The sequence below is a fragment of the Engystomops pustulosus genome, chromosome 9 (assembly GCF_040894005.1).
Source record: "Engystomops pustulosus chromosome 9, aEngPut4.maternal, whole genome shotgun sequence".
In the NCBI taxonomy this organism is placed as follows: Eukaryota; Metazoa; Chordata; class Amphibia; order Anura; family Leptodactylidae; genus Engystomops; species Engystomops pustulosus.
In genome coordinates this window covers 99,450,951-99,468,102 of record NC_092419.1, presented here as the reverse complement: position 1 = coordinate 99,468,102, position 17,152 = coordinate 99,450,951, and the positions used below count along the sequence as shown (strand labels likewise).

At 39.5% G+C, this 17,152-nt stretch overlaps 1 protein-coding gene across 1 annotated transcript in view; it reads left to right on the top strand.

Moving 5' to 3' along the window:
* Window positions 1-9,293: 9,293 nt before the first annotated feature.
* CERCAM (cerebral endothelial cell adhesion molecule) overlaps window positions 9,294-17,152 on the top strand; it is a 98,075-nt gene continuing 90,216 nt past the window's right edge. Inside the window, exon 1 of the mRNA XM_072124537.1 lies at window positions 9,294-9,401. The gene's annotated coding sequence lies outside the window, so the exon portion shown is untranslated. The remainder of the gene's footprint in view (window positions 9,402-17,152) is intronic.

Genomic DNA, 17,152 nt, shown 5'->3' with positions numbered 1-17,152 from the left:
GGCAGTCCGCATTGTATAAAAAAAAAAAAAAGAAAAATGACTTCCCTGATGTTTTTTGCGAGCCTAGTGCTACATTCGCTTCACTCCACGATGGCATTTTATTGCAGCAGCGACCTCATGATGAGCCGATGAGTGAAACGTGCTGTAATATATTGATTTATTAAAGGGGCGGAAACATAATCCCGTAAGCCGAGGGTGATGATTGCAACGTCTTGTCTTTTTACTCGGTAGCCATCAAACGCACTGCTGCTCACCCCTGCCACTTAAGCACCTTACTGGGTTTTCAGGAAAGGGAATTTATTCCGTGACAGCGAAACTCCACCTCTTTCCTACCCCTCCGTATCTATCTCCGTCCTTCCCCTTGTCCTGCCTCCTCTCTGCTGCAGTGTTTGCTCTAACAGGGTAATAAAAAGAGCTCTTGAGTCTCCTATCGATTCATTGGGATACGAAAGGTCCCCGATGGATGACATTTCTCTGGCAGCGGCTATTGTACAGCATCACTAAACTGCTGCAGCCTAAATCCATAGGACCAGGTCTACAGCTTACGAGGAGTTAATATACATTGCGCAAAACACTCACGCGGGTGATGATCACCCAATATGTCTCCATGTATGCAGGCAGTACGCCCTAAGCGGGTAGTGGGTGTCATAGTGCATCGAATATCAGTCGCGGGAGGCCCTTATTTCATATGTAATAAGGAGACAAATACAAATATGCCAATTTTATTTAATTATGAAAATAGTCATTTCAGACAATTTATAGAACTGTGTAAGCATATTATACATAAATATACATAAATTATAACATTTCAATTATCTTATTAAATATAAAATTTTTCTTTTTTTTAATTCGGTAAAATGGTGGACATGTACGACACTCTTCAACCATGTAGTCCTTCAAGGATCCCAACAGTCATGGACATTGATTTGGCAGGGACCTTTGATTTATATTTTTCTAGAAATCTGCCTGTGTGAAATTATTTTTTTTCTTCTGTTTTATTATGAGACCTTTCCTGCTTGAAAGAAGCAAAAAAAAAAAAAATCATTGCCTTTTTCTCCATTAAATTACCGCTTACGGAGGCGTTTTTAAAGCTGAAGGTCATTTATCAATGTCTGACCGGTTTGAAACGCAATGATCTTGATAAATCTGTTTCAGTCGTGTTAAATCCTCCTCAAACTGCTTGCAAGGGGAGTGCGGCGCCATGTTATCAGCGGGAAGACCCCGATCTTTATTTGTGGCCTTACCGTGTAGTCGCTAAATACTGTGTGAACGCGGCTTTGTCTGGCCTGCAATATCGTTTTACAATGCGGTAGACGTTAAATCTGACAGAAATCGCCCTCCTTCCTACTATATATCACAGGCGCGTTTCCCCCCACACTGTACTTCATCAATGACAAATGACAATGCGGCCACGTCCTTCTTTTGTTCTCGGCTATGAGGTGCATTGAAATTTACATTTCCCAGTTACCTGAACCAGTATATTCCAGTCATGGTGTAGAAGTATAGATTATGACTTACCAGAGCTGAAGAGGTATTGATTTTTATTTGTATTTTTTTACGGCATATCCATGGGACATATTCTTTCTTTCCTTTTTTTGCTGTAATTTTAGTTGACATTTTTAACAACAAAAATGTGAAAAAAGTGTAGTTTTTAATAATAGAGAAAATGAATCGCTTCATATATATTTATTGGACTACATTCCTCACAAATTTGCTTGCATATTGCAGATACAGCTAAATTATTGAATTTTTACTTTTCTATTTTACTGTTTTATCCAAAAGACCACCCTTAATGCAGGCAAAAATTATATATATGGCCCTTTTTTAATTATTCACCACTCAAAAGAGGTCTAATATCACCTCCGTTTAATTAATATGGCGCATAACTAGTATATACTACATAGAAAAAGTTATGTTGCTGATCTCCCACTGATGATGCAGAGAAACATCAGATTTTGATAATTTCTTAGAGGTACGGTATGTGTAAACTATCAATACTCTTTTAATACGGTAGTTTGACGCTTAAATGCGTTGGGATGCCATTTTGTTCAATGTGTTTTTTGATACATGTATGCAGCAAGTACAAATAGCCATATTGGGCATGTGTTTTTTGCTAGGTACTAAGTTGAGAAATTTTTTTTTTTTACCTTAATAAGTAATTATACTGTGGAGTGTGTTTCTTCATACAGGTATGGGTTGATTTAAAACATTTACCTCAGATGGGCAGCCATTTTGTGGTGTGTGTGTGCCTTGCTAACATGGGTACAATTTCTTTCAACTCAGTAAAAAAACTCAATAAACAACCCAATATTACAATTTTTCAGTAGCTTGATGCTTGTAATATATTTCTTGATACAGGTATGGCTTGAGTACAAAAATTTACCTCAGATGAGTAGCCATATTTCAAGTGTGTTTACCAATAAAGATATGCATATAGTAAAAACTTTTTACCTCAGACGGACAGCCATTTTGTGACGTGTGTGTGTGCATCGATACAGCTATACAAGTTAAATAAAAACATTTACATCAGACTACATCCCAATTTATGACATTGGACCTGAACTTGTGACTGTACATCAGTTGTAAAATGACAACTCTCTACATGGCGTGACTGTATGATTTAAGAAATAACAAATTTTCTGTCATGTAGACTATCTTCATCATATATGGGGTGCTGGTGGATACAGGACTTGGATATTCATAGATATTCAGAAGGTAGCCATCATGGGGTTTCAATTCCGTTATAGGAGTGCACAGGGCTGCGTAATTGCTATAGAAATTACAACATGGCTGCAGCTTGGCCTTGGTGATCGGAGTGACATGCATGACTTGGCTTCTATTAATATATATATATATATATATATATATATATATGTGTGTGTGTGTATCATCTAGATTTGGTGGAGGACGAGCATACACATGGTTTGTGCTTCTATAGAAGGTGGCAGTAAGTGAAACCAGGGTCATAGGGATCCATTGACGTCGCAGGAAAGGCCTTGGTATCACAAAATACATTTGTCCACATTGCGATACCATTCCCTAAATTATTCTTTTTACTACGCTAAATATAATTTCTTGATTCTTTGTTCCAGTGAGACCTCTAGTGTGAAGTTGCATTCTAGTAATCAAATAACTTTACTGCACATCAACATCAGACTGTGTTACAGCTGAGACGGCCATTTTGTGAAGAAATATGCAAAAGGATTGTATAGTATTGGTCAAACATGGCTGCCTTTCTTTCAGAAATTAACTGTATAACTGCTTGGCTTGGGCGGACGTGTATTGCCATGTACATCCCATGGTCTGATGTGCTACTTTTTTCTGAAAGAAGGCAGCCATGTCTTTCTAATTTTTATGCTACCCCTTTCAATGGAGTTGCACTAGATTATTGTAGTAGCCAATAAAATAAACACACATAGGGCATGTATTAGAGCGACATAGCCTTGTTGCTTAAAACTAGTCTGGATCTACATTTCAGTTTTAAAAGGCGAATACTTTATTCATAACTATGAACATTATGGCCACATTTTTGGTAAAGATGAGATGTTTTTGTGTTCGGGTTTGCTGCCTCATAATGTTAATGTATTGTATGTGACCTCCCAAGATTATAAAGGCCTTGTGTAGTGTAATAAAGTTCTTGCCCATTAGAACCGGTCACATTACTCTTCTTCAGTACATGAATATGGTCGCAATGGTAAATACCACAATTTCACAAAAACTTATAACAATTTGTCCTGAGCAACAAATCAGAACACAACTTTAAATTTTTATAGTGCTCTTGAAAAATTAAGTCTGTGTTCTGATTGGTTTCAATAAAGATCAAATAACGTTTTCAAATTTCAACTTTTTATTTTGTTCTTTTTTATACATAAAGCCTAGTAAAGGTTCAGTAATAACTTGTATGATTACATAATATATAGAAGACTTAAAACAGAAAGTGGCTTTAGATTGGTTGTATCCTCTGTTATTAAATTTGGGTTATTTTTATTGTGTGGTCATTTTTAATATCATTTACTATGTATATATTATTAATATTAAGATAAATCCCCAGTCTTATAATAAGATGACACTTCTTCCTATTTTGTTGGCTTCGCTTTTATATACAAATTTTGACATTTCATAATTTAGGTTTTGTTTTTAGGTAATTTTTGTAAAGTAAAGTTTGTCTTTTGATGCAGCCACTCTATAAAGTTTACACTGGGTAATAGTATAATTGTGTAAGTATTGTATTATTATGGTCAGAGTGATGTCATAGTGACATCATCAATATATGGTTGATTAATTTTTAGGAACACCTGGCTACTGTCTATAATCTCATTACAGCCAAATATGGTTTTTAAGAAGTCACATGTACAGTAAATTCCTATATGGGAAATATTGAAATTTACTACAGTTCATTTTGTAATTCATTAAATTTTACATCTAAAAAAGAGGCCCAAGCGATCAAAATTTGGTGCTGCCCCTTTTAATCGGGTATTTTGTCAGTTGTGGGCGTGTCTTATTTTCGTCTAATGGTTATGTTTGCAGTCAGTGTGTGGCAATAACGGATGAGGACAGGAGGAGGAGCCATTATTATACAACACAAACACAACAATCCTATCCCCTCATGTTTTTGACAGTGCCAAAGAGACACCCTTTAAATCTTTATCATTTTCTCGTATCCAGGCACAACATTTTTAGAAAAATGCGTAAATACTGAATAAAAAAGACAATTAAATGTTACAAATTACCATTAATACAAGAGGTATTTAAAATGTGCATACACACAAACTAAACCTGACTACAAATAATAGAAAATAATTTTAAAATGATCTAAGAAATGATTTATTTATTTATTTAGCCTTTTTGCAGAAATATAATGGAATGTTAATGCACCAGGTATTGCAGTCTTGAAAAAAATTAGTACTAATACTGTTAATTTAGTGAATTAATATTTGTGTATTGAGAAGGAAATGGTCAGCAATGCAAAATAAAATTAAAAAAAATAAAAAAATGTATGTAAATTTTGGTGGTAAACTAAATGCTAATGCTGTGCGGGTGTAATGTCCTACTACCAGAGCAATGTATAGGCCTGTAGTCTATGATAGTATTGCTGTCTATATCTGCCAGTCATGACTGCCGCCTCCTGACAGTGATTGACATATAGCCTCAGGTCAGTATATGGATGATGTGATCAGCATTTATACCTTCTATATCCTACTATGTGATACTTTTACGCTGTGTAGGAATGACAAAGCGGCAGGATGACGCAGTGATGGAGGTGTGTTACTGGCGTGTAACGGGAATATTCCGTGTATTGGTGACATTGATTGATTGGGTGCGGAGATGGATCACGCCGGGGTGTTGTAGGTGTGGTGGTTGTGGTAAATTGCTATAGAATTATTGATGATGGTAAAATGACAAAGTGAACGTGGGGTGTTAAAGGGAAATCTCCTAGAAAATATTGTGCAGAATTGAGAATGAGGAAATACTATATCATTATGTTTTATACCACATACACTGCCAATGGCCGGTCATTGTATTAACCTCATGGTAAAATGGCGCAATGCCTGAGACGTATGTCTGGAATGGAGAGGCGCCGCTGACATACATGATCTATATGTTGTATGGTAATGGCAGCCGGGCCCAGACTCGTCATCACATGACCCTGTGTCATACACAATGCAACTATACACAAAGGCTTACAATCTTTTCATAGTATTGACTAGACAATCCATAACTTTGTGATTGTACATTGTGTGCACCTGCTACAAAATCTATAGCAACAATAGAAATATAACATAAAAAAGCAGCATAATCTATATATAAAATGCACACTGCAGCATAAACCTAATCCATAAACATACACATCTACTCGCCAACCCAATATCCATGGTGATTTTACCCCCCAGGGGGAGGGAGATATGTAGCAGAGAGGTTACTGTTAGGTTTAGGATTAGGCCTTTTTGTCAAGGCCTGAATAGATATGAGCCCCGGATCCTCGCAGCAGATATTAACCAGCACATGTGAACGTTGTGTGCATACATACTTATATGTGGATTATATTAGTCTATCCTTGTGTAATCATTGCTGACGACCACTAACCACTGGGGGTAAATCACACTAAAAAAAATTGACTATCCCTTAAAAAAAATAAAAAATATAATGTAATATCGATTTATATGTGTATAAATTTGTCTGTATACATAATAAAGACTATCAAGTCCCTCTAATCATCAGCTAAGTTGTAAAAATTTTTTTTAAAAATTACAATTTCCCATCAGCCATTACAAATAATGCAAGGAAATAATTGCAAAATGATTGGTCGGATTCATGGCGGGATTTGGGATGACTAAACTGAATACAATGTGGCCCCTTTTGTACGAGAAGAAAAAAAAAATCAATAAAACTCTTCATTTGTAAAATACCATTTGGAGGGCTAATTTATTTGCAATATTTTACAAATGTGTGATGTATAAATATATTTGCAGGCCTGTGCATATTCATTTTATTTTTCTTCATTTAGAGTTTAATACACAAGCAAATTTGAATTTCCTTTATAAATTTATAAAAAAAAAAAAAAGAAAAGTACACACATATTTAAATAAAAACTGTCCAAAAAATATATATTTCTAAAAAAATAAAACAAAATCTCTTGCAGAATTATTTTTATTTAGAATTTTTTTTTTTTTTTTCCCTATACATTAAGATTAAGTCACTGAATTTGGGGGGAAAAAAATACACAAAATAAATTCCTATGATATGGAAAAAAAGGAAAATTAAATATACAGTTTAATATACAGAATGGTTCACACAAACAAAGTATCTGAATTATTATAATTTTTTTTCTTCACTGTAAAAAACAAATAAATGAATAAAATAAAAAAATTTGCACCAACATGAAGTGAGAGAATCTGAGTGATTGAGAAGTTTCCGTGCTGGTTCGTGAAGCTCTAGACTTCTAGCCACAGATGTCCAGACACAATTCTTGGCTGGGAATCTCTATTGAAACAAGAATTGCGTTTGGACAATCAGTAGCGAGCGCCCTGTGTGTCCAGCTGTGTCCGTAGCTCCTTGATCTCCCCCAGACCCTGCCCTCCGCCCCCCTTGCTCAGGGGGTTCCCCCACATATAGTCGCCCCTTCATCAGAACGCAGCTTGGGCAATGTACACAAACAGCATGATCCCCATATACTCACTAATTATAGCTCCCAGTCTGCTCCTTTAACCCTTCTATTACTAGATGAAAGCAGCTCCGAAATACAATTCAATGGAAAGGTTAATAACCCTACAATATGCTGCGACCGGATACAAGCAAACAACATCCTTCACTTCAAAAACATTTTCGAAATAAGAAGATAATAAGATACAGAATTTTAGTTCTTCTATAAAAAAAAAATGTTATCAAATGTAAACCTTTTTGCTTATTTTGCAAAATAATTTCCAATTTATTGCCCCCCCCCCCCCATTGCAAAGATCTCACAGATCTTGCCCCCTCCGCTTGCACCTCCTCCTCCTCCTTCTTCCAGATCCCTAGATCTTGATTGCAAAATGAAATATGAATGCAGCAAGAAGGAACGGAGACCTGCGGAAAACACAGCACTTCCCACCTACCCCCTCCAGGGGCACTTCCTGGGACGCCAAAAAAAAAAACTCACCCCACCTTATATCATGTGAATTTGAAATGCAAGAAAACAACGTAAAAAAACATCTCCTGCAACGCAAAACCCACCAACACGTAGAGCGTACAGTATAAGCTACACATTCTATACATCATGAAGGCATCTGCATGGCTTCGGCAAAATGTAGGAAAAAATGTTTTTTTTTTTCAAAAACATTCAGAATAAATTCTAGGTTATCCCAAGGAGTAGTTTAAATAAATCTACAGATTTTCTCCTCCCATCCCTCGACCTTCTCTCACCCGGATGAGAGCTTTAATACAAGTCGTGGAGAGTAAGGAATGGTCGGAAATGATGTGTTTGTCCACGATGGAATGGATGGACAGATGTTTGGTTCTGCACCTGTTACCCTTGAGTATTGAGAAGAGTAGGCTTCCCGGGGAAAAAATAAAAAATAAAAATTGCAGATCCACACTGGGTACCTGGAAGTATATAAGGGGGTGGCAGGATGACTCCTTCGGAGGTCCACCCCAAGGAATCCTCTGTTTTATATCGGTGGTGGTGGTCTTGGATTTTCCATGTAACGTCGCTCCGTCCACCCGGATAAAGAGTAGGAAATAGTGAAAGGCGTCGTAGGTGAATGTCCATCCGCTCGGGAGACCTCGTCTTGAGCTTTGCTGGATGTCTCTGATGCTCTGTTGGGTCCTTGAAGGCTTTTTTACTTCAGTCACACAACAATGAGTGTGTTGCAGAGGAGGGATAGAAAAGAATGGGGCAGGCCTTCAGATGGTACTGAATTTGAATAACACCACAGGATGATAAATGGTCATTGTGTTTTTAGAGTAATGAATCTCTACTGTCTCCATAGCAGAGAAGCAGCAGCTGCAATCTGGAGCCTGCCACCTCTTAAAGGCAACCCCCCCCCCAACAAAAAAAAAAAACCTTAACTCAAGAACCTGCAAACACCCCCCTCCCTGCTCCTTTCACTTCACCACCTCCTCGAACCCTCCCATACTACTTACATATAAGCTCTTGATCCTCAGCGCTGCCTTTCCCCGTCAGTATTGAGATTTGGGAAAACTAGTAGAGGAATTTACCATGGCCAATTGATGAGATAGTTATGGGGAAGGTATCGCCGTTAACTGGTTAGGTGCCAAGGAGGCTTTGATGACATTGAGGCCTAAGATATCGGTACTGGGAGCAGGTGCTGGGGATAGGTTCGTCCTAGTAGTTCACAGACTGGATCAAATATTAGCACATACCCAGTGATGAATATTCCATGAATAACTAGAAGAATAAAATCTATATAAATATGAAAATAATTTTTTAAAAATTGGGGGGAAAATTGTGTATAAAAAAACCCCCCTTTTTGGATGTTACCAGATGGATCTATGCTAATAGGTAGGTAACGACATCTGCCCATTGTGCCGCACCATGCAGCTCTGGATGAGCACTAAATAATACTGCCATACAAAGCCATCAGCCGCTGCTGTTCTGTGTTCTTTAAATGACCATGTCCTCTTAGAATTATTTCTTCTCCCTTCTGGAATTAAAGGCGGCGTAGAGGAGGGGACACTTTCTCTCTCAGCTTCTCATTATTTAGGAAATTGATGGATTGTCTCTTTCTTGTGTTGCAAATTTCCCTCTTCTTTTCTCTTTCAGGCCCTGCTCACCCTCTGTTATCCAGGCAAATCATTTCACTACTGGAAGGGATTGCCAATGCACACAGGTCTGGTTAAGGGATTTGGAAAAAATTGGCACGGCGTCAATATTCTTACCAAAATTTGCAAACACAGATTGGGTGGTAAGGACTTCCAGCGACTCATTTGAAAACTGGGGCTATCCTAGGTTGTAGTATAGGGAATACACGGCCATTTTTGACAAAGCACCTGAAAGGCCCAATGGGCTAAGCAGAACATCAAGTCACACATAGGTCCTGGGAGGTGCAGGAAAGTGATGGAGGCTATGACTTCTAGACCAGATGCCACCCTGAATGAATATCCTACCAAAAGTAATTCTACACAACTATATGGTCTTGAATAAAGGTTCAAGTAAATGGGTTTGAAGTGCAATACCGCACAAAGCCTGTGGATACAAGTGGCGCTGTATCCCGTAGGAAGCTGCCATGTTTTTCTATTATCATACAACCTTTCTAAATGAAGGTCTGGGCTGGTAGACCCCCGAATACTTACTTTATATCTTCTAAAACACAGGTAATTACATCATCTACCGTGTGCACTTACACATCCCTCCATGGTCGATCACTGATCTCCTAAGGAGGCAGCCATTTCTGAGATATTTGCTCAGGTACATGCATGGGTAGACCCGTCCAACCCTATTATACTGATCATGATAACCTATTTACACGCCCTATTTCAAAACCCAAAAGTGCCCTTTTTGGTGCTATAATTTTTAGGTTTATGGGGGCAGTATTATTTATACATAGTTGGTGTTATTACTCATGCAGAATTATTTTGGTAGTGTATGAAAATATTAAAGCAGCGCCGCACTCACTGTAAGATATTCCCAGTTGGAGAAAAGTGAATACCAAATTATACTGTACTTAAGCATGGTAGATATGCTACATAAATAATACAGCCATAAAGTGCAGAAATAATAGCACAGTAGTAAAATAACAGTACTTATATAGTGCACTACCAGCAGGGGAGAAGTCAAGAATATATTACAAAATACTGGAGGTATGACTTGCTCTTGGAAGGGCACAGTTTTTTTTTTTTGACAACTTTGTGGCGGTATTATTTATGGACATATATAAATGTATTTGAGCAGGGATGCATTGTAAGATACGACTAGCTGCAGAACATCCCATACAATTATGGCGGTATTATTATTTTAGCTTATTTGCCCAGAGTATAATATTACTATTTATGCACTTTATAGAAGTATTATTTTGGTAACTTATTATTCGTGGTATAACTTGGATTATGTATGATAGCATTGAGCAGAGCAGCTGCAGAACATATTACATAATTACGTATGGTATTATTTATCCCTTTTTATAGGAATATTATTTTGGTAATAATAATAATTCTTTATATAGCACACACATAGTTTGCCAAATCAGTCCCTGTCCCCAATGAGGCTCACAATATAATCACCCTACCAGTATGTTTTGGAGTGTGGGAGGAAACTGGAGGACCCGGAGGAAACCCACGCACACATGAAGAGAACATACAAACTCTTTGCCGATGTTGACCCTGGGATTTGAACCCAGGTCCCCAGCACTGCAAGGCTGTAATGCTAACCACTGACCCAGCATGCTGCCCGAACTTATTATTCATGGTATTATTTGGATTACGTATAATAACATTAGACCAGCTGCAGAACATATTAGATAATTATGTATACAGGTGGTCCCCTACTTAATGACACCCGACTTACAGACAACTCATAGCTACAGACAGACCCCTCTGACCTCTGGTGAAGCTTTCTGAATGCTTTACTATAGTCCCAGATTGCAATGATCAGCTGTAAGGTGTCTGTAATGAAGCTTTATTGATAATTCTTGGCCACATTACAGCAAAAAAAATGTTTAAACTCCAATTGTCACTGGGGCCAAATTTTTTTTTGTCTGGATCTACAATTATAAAATATACAGTTTTGACTTACATACAAATACAACTAAAGAACAAACCTCCGGACCCTATCTTGTACGTAACCTGGGGACTGCCTGTAGTATTATTTATGCACTTTATAGCGGTATTATTTTGGTAATGTATTTCAGCAGCACTGTATTATATCAGACTCTCCACGCTCCATATATTCAATTATTTACTGCAGATGCACAGGAAGAAGCCGCAGCAATGACGATCGCTTTACAAGTGACCCCCCTGGTGTGTAAAATATACCGTAAATGCAGGCGTATAGACATATGTGAGTGTTATATATGTAATATTTCAGCTCAAAGATGCTCTGGGGTTTGAGATAAGAATAGAGAGTAGCAACCTCTTTCTAGATTGCAAGCTCTTGTGGCCCACATGTCGTGTATTTTGTCACCAGAGGGGGCGGTATTATCCTAGACATGAATTCATACTTGTGTCTACCACTTGGTAACTTACACGGGTGATGACAAAGCAGTATACAGTCAATGGCTACATGTATACAAGCCCAGCTGTGCGGACGGACACACGCACCGCCTTACACAGTGACCCGTGGGCTCTCGGCTCAGACACTGCGGCCCTTCTCAGGCGGGCGGGGGGTGGGGGGTAACCCTTACAAAACAGATAAATAATCCACATTGTCTTCCAGCAATGAATATTATTAACTTTTTAACACAACAGCTGCAGAAGGCAGCGACGTGCACCAAGTCTGCGCCAAGGGATCTGTACGGATACAGGGGGGAATGTTTCGGATAGGGCTGGAGCATATAAGCAAAAGTTGCATCACGCTTGATGGGCTGCAAAGAATTGGGGGGCCAAGGGGGGTCAATCTGGGGGTTCGTATATATATATTATGCAGAATGACAGCTGCTCCCTGGACCTCAGAGGCCGGACAGACATGTCTCCTGGGAAATGCAGCATTACATGGAGTTCATTCAGGGGCCCCTCTATGGGCATGTGCAGTGTGACGCGCTGCACATTCATCCTCTATCATCTATAATGAATTTCCAATGGAATACGCAGCCTTGGATGCCCCAGGGCACATGGGCAGGGGTGGATTATAAGACTATATCACCTCTGCCATCACAATTATAAGCGCAAAAGTATTGGGCGCCATTACCGGGGGGACTGTGCCACCATCAGTGGGATAAATTAGCATTGCCGGGTATTCATTGGTGATGATGATGGGTAAAAGTAAAGTAAGTGCTACCTAAGAAGAGGACCCATGGGTGATCCATCCCCCTCCTCTTCATTGTTAATTGACAGTTCTTAGATAAAGATATTGTATCAAAATTGTATCTATGGTGTTCTATGGAGCGGCTACCGCAGTCCTGAACTGGAGGAGGTCATAAATTAGGCAAAATGGTCCTGGAGGTAGTAACCTGTATCATCATGATGTAAGATCCAGCAGCTATTGCGTGCACTGTACCTGCAGATGTCTTAATGTAAAGGACGTCTCCTAATGTAGAGATCAGACCATCGCTGCCACCTGCTGTCTGAAATAAGAAGAGCAGCTTAGACTTGGCGCATATTCGAAATACTAACAAAGTAATCCCGGTTTGTCAGACGTTTATGGAGAATGTACTGCACTATGGAGAACGGCTATGGAGATACCTGCAAGTAGTAGTAAAATCATAAACTTCTGCCTTGCAGCGCTGGGGGTCCTGGGTTCGAGTCCCACCCAGGTCAACATCTGCAAAGAGTTTGTATGTTCTCTCTGTGCTTGCATGGCTTTCCTCTGGGTCCTCCGGTTTCCTCCCACACTTCAAAACATACTGGTAGGTTGATTAGATTGTGAGCCCCATTGGGGATAGGGACTGATTCGGCAAGTTCTGTGCAGCGCTGCGTAATCTGTGTGCGCTATATAAATAAAGGAATTATTATAAACGTGTTAGGTGTTGACACGTCCCAAAATTCACACTCCCCGTAGAAAATAGCGCTAAAATGTCCAGACCGTTTTTTGCAACTCCTAAAAATTTTTTAAATAGGTTGTACAGTCCTAAAAAGTCAAAATGAAATAAAGATGTTATCCCGTCCTGCAAAAAAATAACACTCTACACAGGTCTGTATGCCAAAGTACAAATAATTATTATTATTTTTTTGGACAAAAGGTTTTCATTTTTAAAAAATCTATTAAAACCCAATAAAACCTATCGAAATATCCCGAATCTAAGAATATAGGGAAGGTGTCATGTGGAACGCACAGTGACAGCCATAAAAACTGCCCACAAGAAAATGGCACAAATGTATTTTTTCATTAATTTTATCAAATTTGGAACTTTTTTCTGCTTCCCAGTACATGGGTAGGGGGTGAAATGTCTTTCCTTCTTTTAAGTGAAATTTAAAGTGAAAGTTAAGTAACTATAAAATATCCCCTCATGTGACAATGAGCAGAGAAGAGTCATATTTTACCTGAAACGAGACTGCAAGGGGTGTTTCACTTCAGGTGCCTCTATCTTCGGCGCTGTAGCTCCTAGAAACGTGTTGCTGGTGTCATTTTAAAGATAAGAATCTCATGTGGAGTGAATTAAATGATGATATCCTTGGGTTACCATAGTAAATGGGGATCTAACACAGAAGATTGGAGGCCAGGGGTAATAGACTGCCCGCTGCCAATCTATTAGACCACCCTCCCCTCTTTTGTATTACTTTTATAAGAATCAGTCACACAACTGGAGGAAGGTAGAATATCTTAGTCCTGTAGTTAAAAAATGTAATTATTGATGAGAACAAAAATTTCAGATCCACTGCAAACTGAATGTCGTCTGATACATTTGCGGCAGTATGCTGCCCTTGGTCAACTGATTTGTAGACCAGCGGCACAAAAAAATAAGTTTTATAATCCAAAAAAACCCTGAAACCCTATAACAAGTAATTGGCAATCTATATGTACAAAGTTTTGTACTGCTTTAGCCAGTTGAAAACGTATACGGTATATATATATATATATATATATATATATATATATATATATATATATATATATATAATTGTAAAATGCTGCCATTAAATAAATACAACCCACCCGACAAAAAACAAACCCATATATGATAACAGAAAATCAACACAATAACGACTTGTGAAAAAGTGATAACATAGTTTTTAATATGTCTCCTTTTTGGTATTCCCGTGTTTGTTTCCGCTCCTAAAGTGGATTAACACACATAATAGGGAAGACAGGGCTAAAACAAAAGGACAGGAATATTTTCTGTTTATTTCAACCAAATTAGTGAATTAAAAAAGAAAAACAACACCAAATATCTATATCAGGTGAGAAATAGGGGACCTGGGGTTTGTCTAGCTGTAAAACTTTTAATTTATCATTGTTTGGAGGGGTTCTTTTCTATGAGGAGTAAATAGTTATATATCAGTGGCTTCTCTTCCCCTCCCCCTATAAAATGCTATTTCCAGATTTCGGTGGAATTCACGGTTTGCAGTATTATACGCTCAGCTCTGGTGATATTTGATCCAGTGGGATCTGTCGCCAAGCTGCCATTCCAAGTGTTGCTTCGGATTCCAGGATTCATTGAGGAGCGTTGGTGTGATGTAACCATGGCTGACGTGTACACATATACAAACTGTATAGCCCTCGGCCATATATATATATCAGTCTATTATACAGGTCCAGTGATCAGTGCAGGGACACGACTGCCTCTGGGCAAAGAAACTCTGTGTCACCGTGAGGAGAGAAACCACATAGGAAGTTTATATACGTTATTTAAAGGGGATGCCCTTACTTACAACAACTATTCCCTTATCCACTGAAAGAGGAATAAGTGTCTGATCCCCTGGTCCACCAGGTCTCATCGCCATCCAATGACACTTGTAGGAGGCTACAACCATAATCCTGTAATCCCAGCGCAGTCACACATATCTGTCTGTAATGACTGCTCCAATTGAAGGGATTGTCTAGAGGCTGAAAAACATGACTAGAAGTTGATGGGCCCCAGTGCAAAGTCTGTAATGTATGGTTTATAGTAATAGCCCCACTCAAGTTACGCCCCTGTCTTTCTTACACAAACAGCACCACGCCTGACTATGGTTTGTTCCGGTGTTGCTGCTCAACTATACAGACATGACTGGTGGAGGAGCTGTTTTTGGAAGAAAAGAGACATATTTCTCAACCCCTTTAATGTTGGCAAGGGAAGCAAAAGCAAACACAGATGGTATCAAATGCCACTATCCCCTTACTTTGCTGTTTTGTAAATTGATGGTAATTTAAAGGGGTTGTTCACTAAAGAAGATCTACAGGATAAGACATGGGGGGTCATTTACTAAGGGCCCGATTCGCGTTTTCCCGACGTGTTACCCGAATATTTCCGATTTGTGCCGATTTTCCCTGAATTGCCCCGGGATTTTGGCGCACGCGATCGAATTGTGGCGCATCGGCGCTGGCATGCACGCGGCGGAAATCAGGGGGTGTGGCCGAGCGGTAACCCGACAGATTCTGAAAAACCGCCGCATTTTTAAAAAAAAAAATGGTCGCACGGGCCATACTCACATGCACCACGATGAAGACGATGAACTCCGGGGCACATCGGCGGACTTCGGCGCAGCAGCGCCACCTGGTGGACATCGGGCGCAGGACCTTCATGAATCGCCGGAAGACCCGAACGCTCGTCAGAGAAGCCGCCGCTGGAACGCGAATGGACCAGGTAAGTAAATGTGCCTCATGGTGTCAGATGACTGAGGGTCCTGCTCACTTATAGGGGGGTAAAAATTCCCCCAGAACCCTCCCTATAAAATGAAGAATTGGTGTACTTACCTGATCAATACTCATTACTTGATCAGTGCCATTCATATCTATGGGGCACATACAAGTAAATGTAGCACCACTCAGGAATGTACGTTATTCATAGGAAGGATTTAGGGGGGATATTGGTCCCCATTACCCAGCAGTCAGACCCCCCACCACTGGGATCTGACACTTATCCTCTATCCTGTGGATGGAGAATAAATTATTTTGTTTGGACAACCCCTTTAAAGAGAACCCGTCATGCAAAATAACCCCCCTAAACTAAATATATTTTCATAAACTGCCATTAGAGAGCATCGCCTCTATCCCTTCATTGTCCCTCTACATGCCTGTAAACCTAAGCAATGAGGTCCTAAAGCTGTATGCAAATGACCTGTGAAATGTCCAATGAAGCATTAGCATATTCAAGCTGTCCACCTTATTCATGAGTGGGAGGCACAGCCACACCCCCAGTGCATGACTGACAGCCTGTATAATGATGTGAGGCTGTATAATGATGTGCTTCCTGGTGCTGGCGCCCCCTGCAGCCTGTGTGTATGAGATACACCTATACACATGACTGACAGCCTATATAATGATGTGAGGCTGTATGATGATGTGCTGCCTGGTGCTGGTGGCCACGCCCCCTGCAGCCTGTGTGTGCATGTGTGTGTGTATAGGAGAGATACAGCAGCTCCAGGCAGCCATGTTACAGCAGAACATGTCAGATTCATGTGTAGCTGATGTCTGTGTCTCTCACCTGTATATTAGGAGGATGCAGCATGTCAGCAGATGCAGCACACACACTAGCCATGCTTTACTATACATTACACACAGACCTGAGCAGGGGGAGGAGTGGGGAGGGGTAACAGGGGTGACATCACTGCCTCTGACCATGTGACCAGCCTCATTTACAGGATAAAGAATAGATGATTTTACAATGAATAATGTATGAAATAACTAGATAAAGGCTGGGATGGGATCCTTGTGAGCTGCTCCAACAGGTAGAGGTGACAGGACTAGTGACACAGACCTGATGACAGGTGTCCTTTAAGGTTAGGTAATTATTTTTAAAAAGGGGATTCCAGCACATCCAAAAAAATGTAGCAAAAAAACATGTTTTGAACAAGTTACAAAAATTATTTAGATACTGACAAATCAAATAGCAGATGACGCATTACATAACATTTTAGCCCTTCT